At 38.5% G+C, this 7,389-nt stretch overlaps 1 long non-coding RNA gene across 1 annotated transcript; it reads right to left on the bottom strand.

The window, feature by feature from the left end:
• Positions 1–1,759: 1,759 nt before the first annotated feature.
• On the bottom strand, positions 1,760–6,832 carry LOC147654780 (uncharacterized). Its single transcript, XR_015283115.1, has 3 exons — positions 6,594–6,832; positions 6,048–6,477; positions 1,760–5,648 (listed from the first exon to the last, which is right to left on the bottom strand). It is a non-coding gene; the product is annotated as an uncharacterized LOC147654780 (long non-coding RNA).
• Between the last annotated feature and the right edge of the window lie 557 nt (positions 6,833–7,389).

Below are 7,389 nucleotides of genomic sequence, written 5' to 3'. Positions count from 1 at the left end.
ATCATGGACCAAATCTGCTACTAGACACCAGTCTAAACATCTCTGCACCTTGATACATCTTTTCATGTAGAATAATCCCAAAAAACTCCATGCATAAAGGTTTATGATGTCACAATCCAAGAAATAAATGGAAGTTACTGAATATTTTATTACTTAGTCTTAGCAATATTTTGAAAATTTGACTGAAAGTTCTTGCATCTATTCTACCTTTAAGCTTGAGGAATTTTCAATTGCAGTTGCAGAAATCCAGACAAGCCTTGATGGAATAAAGATGAATAAGAATTCAGTACATACATCCCCTTATTTCTGCTTTACTACACTTTCCATTAATGCTCAACTGCATGTATTAAAAATCCTCTAGAATTTCAATGGTTTCTACGTAAATTGGTGGATAAAAGAAATAATTGTAAATTATTGCAAATATTGCATTGGATATAGAAAATTCATCCCCTCAGACAGAAGAGACAGACTGGAAAGACAAGTCTTACACATTATACCCAGACCTGAGGCCATGAGCTGACTGACAGTTTCAGGGTGGTCCATATCCAAAAATTCCTAGTGAGGATGATTCTATCTCCTGAGAACTGTAGCTTTTGAGTTCACAGCAATAACTAACAGGTTTTGAAGTATGAGATATTTATTTTTCTGTTCTGGCTTACTTTTCTTAGATTGTAGAAGGAAGCCCTAACTGAGAACTGTTAAGGACTTGGTTATTATACATGTAAATTGCTGAGTGTTCTGGCCACCATCCACAGAAGCACTTAAACACATGCTTAAGTTTTGCATTAATAATGTTATGTGCTCTGGTTTCGTGCAACATGCCCTAGAAATAGTAAGACACTTTAAACCCAAGTCCCTGAGCTGCAGCTAGAGAAAAATCATCGCTGCTCCAGACAGGAGGTTATAAAGGTAATTTAATCATTTTTTAATGACACTGATTCCAGAGGTGATTCTCAAAGAAAGCAAAATAGGCTACAGGGGTGGCACCTTGGTAAACCCAGGTAAACTCCCTTTTTCCATCAATCTCTTCAGCAACTGATAACAGCCGAACATGAATGCCTTCAGAGAACAGAAAGGTTGTGTTCAATCCAAACCTTCTGTATTGCAAATGCCTGTCTAAAACCAGACTCTGTAGGGCCGCTCCACAGCTACCTAACTAAACAGATTTCTTTTTCTGGAGCTCACTACTCATCCAGGTGCACTTCAGCACTTGCAGTGTCCTTTAGGCAATGAGCTCCACAGCAGACTTCTGCTCAACCCCTCCTCTGTCTTTAGACATAGCTCTTCACCCCTTGGCAGCTCAATCCCAACAGTACAGAGGACTCCCTATTGGTTTCTGTGAAAAAAAGTATGATGCTACAATACAAGGCTGGCAATATATTAAGCTAAGCCATACATGTACATCAGAGGAAAAATATTCATGTCTTTGTTCAGCCCTCGGTTCAGCTGAAATGAAAAAAAAAAAATTGTTTTCTTTCACTTTCTCTACCTTCCTATGAATCTCACCTGCAATTTCATACAAGAAGTGTCTGAGTCAAATACCAGCAGAAATAAAAAGGACTCAGTGCATGAAAGAAGAGGATCATTCTTTTTTTAGTTTGAGGGAACTGTGTGATTGTAATTAATATTAATCTTGAGCAACACAGAAAAGCCCCATGGCCATATAGGCTGAAAAGCCGTATTTTGAACTTCTTTGATGTTTTCCCAAGGAGAAGAAGGTGGCCAGAGGAGGAGAAATACATTTTACATTTCTAGGTAGTTTTCTTTTATTATTTGAATTTATTTTTTTTTTAAAGCAGTATGTTCATGGTATGCTAGCAGCTTGCTTCTCAGATTCTCAGACCCTGGACGGTATTTGTTTATAAAGGCACAAGTGCACAGGCTGACCACATGGATACAGATTTAGTACCCCCTTACTTGAAAAAGGCTGTCAGAAATTTTTCAGATGGACAGTATTTCAACATCTGCATCTACAAGGTCTTGTATCTGCAGGCCATGAAATCTGTACTTAGACAAAATGACATGTAAAAATAGTTTAATTTTGTAAGAAACTAAGGTAAATTCACCATCCTACCCTAAGAGTTCATGTTGTTTCATAACTTTATCCTCATTTTTATCCAAACTTAAATTATGGATTCAGCTGATACAAGCTTTTCAAAGAACTGTGACCTGCATCCATCTTAATAAAGTTCTGGATATGACATTTTTAACAGAGAGCTAAACTAGCACAAAAACCCAAATGTCTTCAATGCCGTCAATGCAGATACTGCATCAAGCACTGAGAGGAGCTAAAGCTAACCAAAATGCTCTCACAAACACTTAAACTTAGGCCTCACCATGGTATGGGCACTGGCTGTAAAACACAGTATATAGGAAGGGGGTGGGGAGGACAGGGTGATAGGTAATTCCAAAAAACCTCTTGATATGTGAGAAAGGCCATGAAAGAGCAAATTTAATTCATTGTGGAAAACACAATTAATATTGAACTGAACTGCTTTTTCCAAGATACTAAAATAGGTAAAATAACTGTAGATAAGCTATATCAGCTGAGCCTCTGGCTTGAAAATCATATTAAAAATAGGGGAATATAGACTCAAGGCAGATGAAAGAAGCAGTGCATGACCTCTTTTGTTGAGGCGTAGTAGTAGAAGTAGCAACTGATATACCCATCTTGCCTATTAGAAAAGATTCTCAGAGCTATTTGCAGATAAAAGTGCAAATTAGGTAACTGAGCCACACAAAATTCTGTGTTATTAATGTTTTTGTGTTGTGTTTCTTTATGGAGATACTATCAAGTGAAGCAGATGATTTGCATGGTCATTGTCTTAGGGACCACTGGCAGATGTAGAGTCCAGTTCCTTTTTTTTGAGAAACATTCTTCAAAGTTTTCAATCATCAGTATGACTGATTGATGTTTGTATCCATACTTTAATTCATAAATATGTTTTAGTAATGCAAATATATTTATTCTTTTCCTAACACTTTAAAATGACAACCAAAAAATTGTCACTTCCAGAATGTAAGGCAAGCTAGCTAGGCATGATTGACCAATAGCTTCTTTTAGTCAAATATGTTCTGATAGGACCAGCTACTGAAGAAAAGAGTAACTAAAACTTGGTCTATATGCAGGTATAAAAAGTCTGTGTAAATAACTTGATAGAGTAAATAGTGTTTTATGCTTGGCAGGAAATTAATTTCCACACAAGAACATGCTATGACAGTGTAATGATATGACAGTCTCTGGAGAGCATCCAGTTAATTACTGTATTGTTCTGTGCCTTGTAGGTTTTCTCTCTACTGTAAATCATGGACACAAGGTGGAAATCCATACTCCAGCAGCTGTGAGAATTATCCATGCAAAACAAATGTAAAATCCTTCATACAGGGATGAAAATGTGTGGGCATCAAGAAATGCAGAACTTCAAATCATGACCTCAGAGCCGTACAATTGTTAAGGTAATTCCTTGATGTTAGCAGCGCAATTAAAAATCAGATTTTCAGGTTAGGAAGCCTCTTTCCTTTGTAGAAATGTTGAACTGTACTCCTTTTGTGCCAGTAGGCCACTACACACTGTGTTCTGTTCAAGAGGCAGCCTCTCCTCCCCCAGTTTAATGCATACTCTGTGCAGAGCCAGGAGCTGGACTCCATGGTCCTCCTTTGAGTCCCTTCCAGCTCCGAGTATTCTCTGATTGTGCTCTATCCACATTCAGGAGCTGGGCTTGTGAAAGCTGGGAGGTTTCAGCTGATGTCAGGAGTCAGCCCTGAGATGGGGAGAAAGAAGCTGAGTGGAGACAGGAACCTGAAAATCTTCTCTGCCCTGAGAGATAAAAACTCATCCAGGATCTATGATGGGCATAATATTGGATTTGTACATTCCTATCAAATTTGTATGGAGGCATTCAAGATGGAGCCCTTGCCAGACACCAGCCCATCAGACATCTTTTCCAGCAAGCAGGAAAAATATTTCTTCAACCAACAATTATATTAAAACCACTCTTCACATGCAACAACTTCAGGAATTCAGTTGCCACTGCTGGTTTTGGCTGGTTCCTTCCAGATCTCACAGCAGAAATGTACGTCAAGAGGTCAAGAGGAAAAGCAAGAGCCTTGTGCAAGAAATCTGATACAAAGTGCTTCGCTTTGAAATGCAACCATAAAAGGAAGGAAACAGACAGTGAAGGTAAAACAGAAGATGAAATAGGACCCTGTATATATTATCCTATCCTAATGAAGTTTCATTCTTCCCACCCAGTGAAAGTAATTTCATCAAGTGAGATTTTGTTTGTCTAAGATAACCTTTCTCCCCCTTGTATTGATTCTGCTTTCTTTCAGTTCTCTTTATGTAATACAACAATTTTAGTATTGCGAGTACCTTGAAAGAAGAGTTTTCTGACAAAAGATGGATTTGAAGTGGGATAGAATAGGTGCAGCACAGAGAATTCTTCAGAAAACAAATTTTTTTCTTATTTAGTAAAATAAAAAACATTAAAAAAATTAATTATGCCAGAAGAGTAATAAAAGTAAATATAAAATAAATAGTGGAAAATGAAGAAGAGATATATAAAAACAAAACTAAGAAAATCTTGCCTGTACATCTGTCTTTGCATGAAGGCATGAGCAACATGTTAAAATCTATCAGACAAATCATTGCAGATACACATGTATCCTAAGTAACAGATTCACCCTGATTGTGTTAGGCAGCTCTCAGCTGTCAACCAAATGAATTGGTGCAGCTCCCCACTCCTTCCTTCAACACTCAGGGATGCACAGCTGCAGCACTGCCTCAGAGGCAGCTGGAGGATACCCAGGGTAGTGTGGCTTGGCACAGATTAGGGCAGGCACTCCTAGAAGCCCCATTTCCAGTCAACAAGAATGTGCACCGCTCTCTATGGAGCCTGAAATGTGGAGCTTTCCAGAGGTAAGCGAGATAAAAGCAAGCACAGCACCTCTTCTCTTATTTGGAGAGACTAATCTTGGTGATGACAAGTGTGCCAGGTGAACCAACTTTGCCTGAGGGAACCTCAGATCCAGTTCTCCCTGCTGATGTCACGAGCAATTAAAGGCAGAGCCAAGTAAAAAACTTACACATATATTCACAGATCTATTCATTCCTTCTTTTTTATCTACATCCTCTGTCATAATTCCACTTTATTTTCTCTAGCACAAATTACTTTGGAATCTTCCTTTCTACTCCCACCAAGTCAGATATTTAAATTTTTTTCTGCACAAGGGTTAGCTTTGCAGGAAAATCTGCAAATCTGAATTTTTGGTACTGAGGTGTGGGCAAAAAGTCTCTGTAGGTGATTTTATAGCTATTCATGAAAATGGAAAAACACATGAATTTCCCAAATTTTCTGCCTGGTGGAAATTAACAAGAAATCACTGACAAAACCAACATTCTTGCTTAGGTTAACTGATAAAGCTGAAATTCAGACCTGACATTGATCTCAACCTATTGACTACTAAGTCCAAGACTTTCAAATGAGTAACTCCATTACAGCCCTGTGGAGTGAACTCCATTGATGCTGTCCTAACATTCTTTGTGTAGCTTGACAGAGAGCAATGGAGGGCTTATCAAGCTTCCTTAGGCCTATAACAAGGAATCAGTTTCCAAGCTTCTCAGTTCCATGACATGTTTATTCTGAAAGCTGAAAAGTCAAAAAAAAAAAAAAAAAAAAAGAAATTAAAAAAATTGCTGTTAGACTGTTTAATTTTTTCTTATAACTTAGGTCAGCAGCTACCACTTGCTTTTACTGACATAACATACTGGTTTTTCAATCACTGCAGGAGAACTGTAGCACATAAGATTCTGTTATAGCTATGAACCAATGTCTTTAAACCAAAAATAAAACATAGAACTAAAATAAAATACAAGTGAGAATTTAAATTATTCTTGAGTCAAGAAAAACGGTTAATCTAAAAGACACCAAAGGAGAATTGGAAGTAAGGTCCACAGGAGGAAAATCTAGACCCAAATAAAAGCGCCCATCCAAAAATATTCTTCCTCTTCTTTCCTTAGGGGTCTTTGCAGTCACTAGATATCTTACCTCCTGATCCAAATTGTCTCTACATCCTACTTGAATAAAAATGGCCCAGAGTCAGCAGCTGTCAGGCACTTCACTCCTGCTAAACCCTTGGAGGAACCAAAAACCCCACTGTTGCTTGATGTCTGTGTTCCTATATTCCCACAAGACCTCTGCTGAGGCTGGGATCTCCTTGACCTGGTCTGCACACAAACCTATAGCAAGAACTGCACAGAACCTTATCCAGCAACATCTGTGTCTTCTCCTGGGCTAACGCAGGGGAAATAATTCAAAGTCTGAGAGCAGCAGCAGTGCCACCAGAAACTCTCCAATTTTTTTCTGAGACTGATCCTGTATTTCTTCCAGGACAGACTGGATGCCACCAGAGCTTCTTCTCTTCAGTGTGGTGCTTCAGGTATCCTAGTCCCTTCCTGAACCCAAGACAAGGCCTTTGCTGTAAAGATCACATGGTATAAAGCGATAAATAACACATCAAAAAGAAAGGTGGGGTCACTCACATGAGGCCACAGCACAGGATATTCATCAAACCAACACTAAAGCCTTTCTCACCTGACTGCCAGCCCAATATGCTTGGCATACATTTAGCAGGCAGTCAGGATTCCTGTAGATCAGCCACAGCACCATGGAGTGATCTGATATATGCACAGTTCTACTTAATGCAACATATTCTGGTCCTCACAACACCCTCCAGCCTCCTCATCCACACAGAAAACCAGCTACCCTCTCTAGCCCAGGCTTTCTTAAGCAATCAGCATAGCATGTTGATTGTTGATTTACAGCATGGTAGTAAATGGACAATTTGACACCTGGCTTAAACGAATTCTTGAAATCTGCTCTTCACAGGTGTTGCCAATAAAGCAGCTTAAATCTTTAGTAGAAGTTCATTTGAGCACAAATGTGCTGATGAATAAAACCAATCTGGATTTAGTTTAAAATTAAGTATCTTTGAGCAGAATACTCAAATAACTGGTTTTGCTTGTTTGGCCATTGTCAATACTTCACATGTTGCTATTTCTTTAAGAACTCAGTAGAGTGCAGAAAGGGATATAAACAGACTGTCAACTCTATGTGTGCAGGCCAAAGGAGCATAAAAATATTTCTTTTTCCACACTCACAAAAACCTTTTCACTATTCTAAATGTCATTGATGCTGCACTGAGAAATTATTCAATATACTGGAACATCCTATTTCATGCTGTGTGACTTCTGATGTGTCATATTTTTACTATAGATTAGTACCTTGGAAAACTGACTGGAGTTATGTGCTTTATTAGCACAACTCCATTCAACACTGGGTGCTTATTAAAGATCACCTGCTGCATTATTGAGCTACTGTTTACTGGATA

This window comes from Cyanistes caeruleus, chromosome 2 (genome assembly GCF_971803275.1).
Source record: "Cyanistes caeruleus chromosome 2, bCyaCae1.hap1.1, whole genome shotgun sequence".
Lineage (NCBI taxonomy): Eukaryota > Metazoa > Chordata > Aves > Passeriformes > Paridae > Cyanistes > Cyanistes caeruleus.
This window is presented reverse-complemented; position numbering and strand designations above follow the sequence as displayed.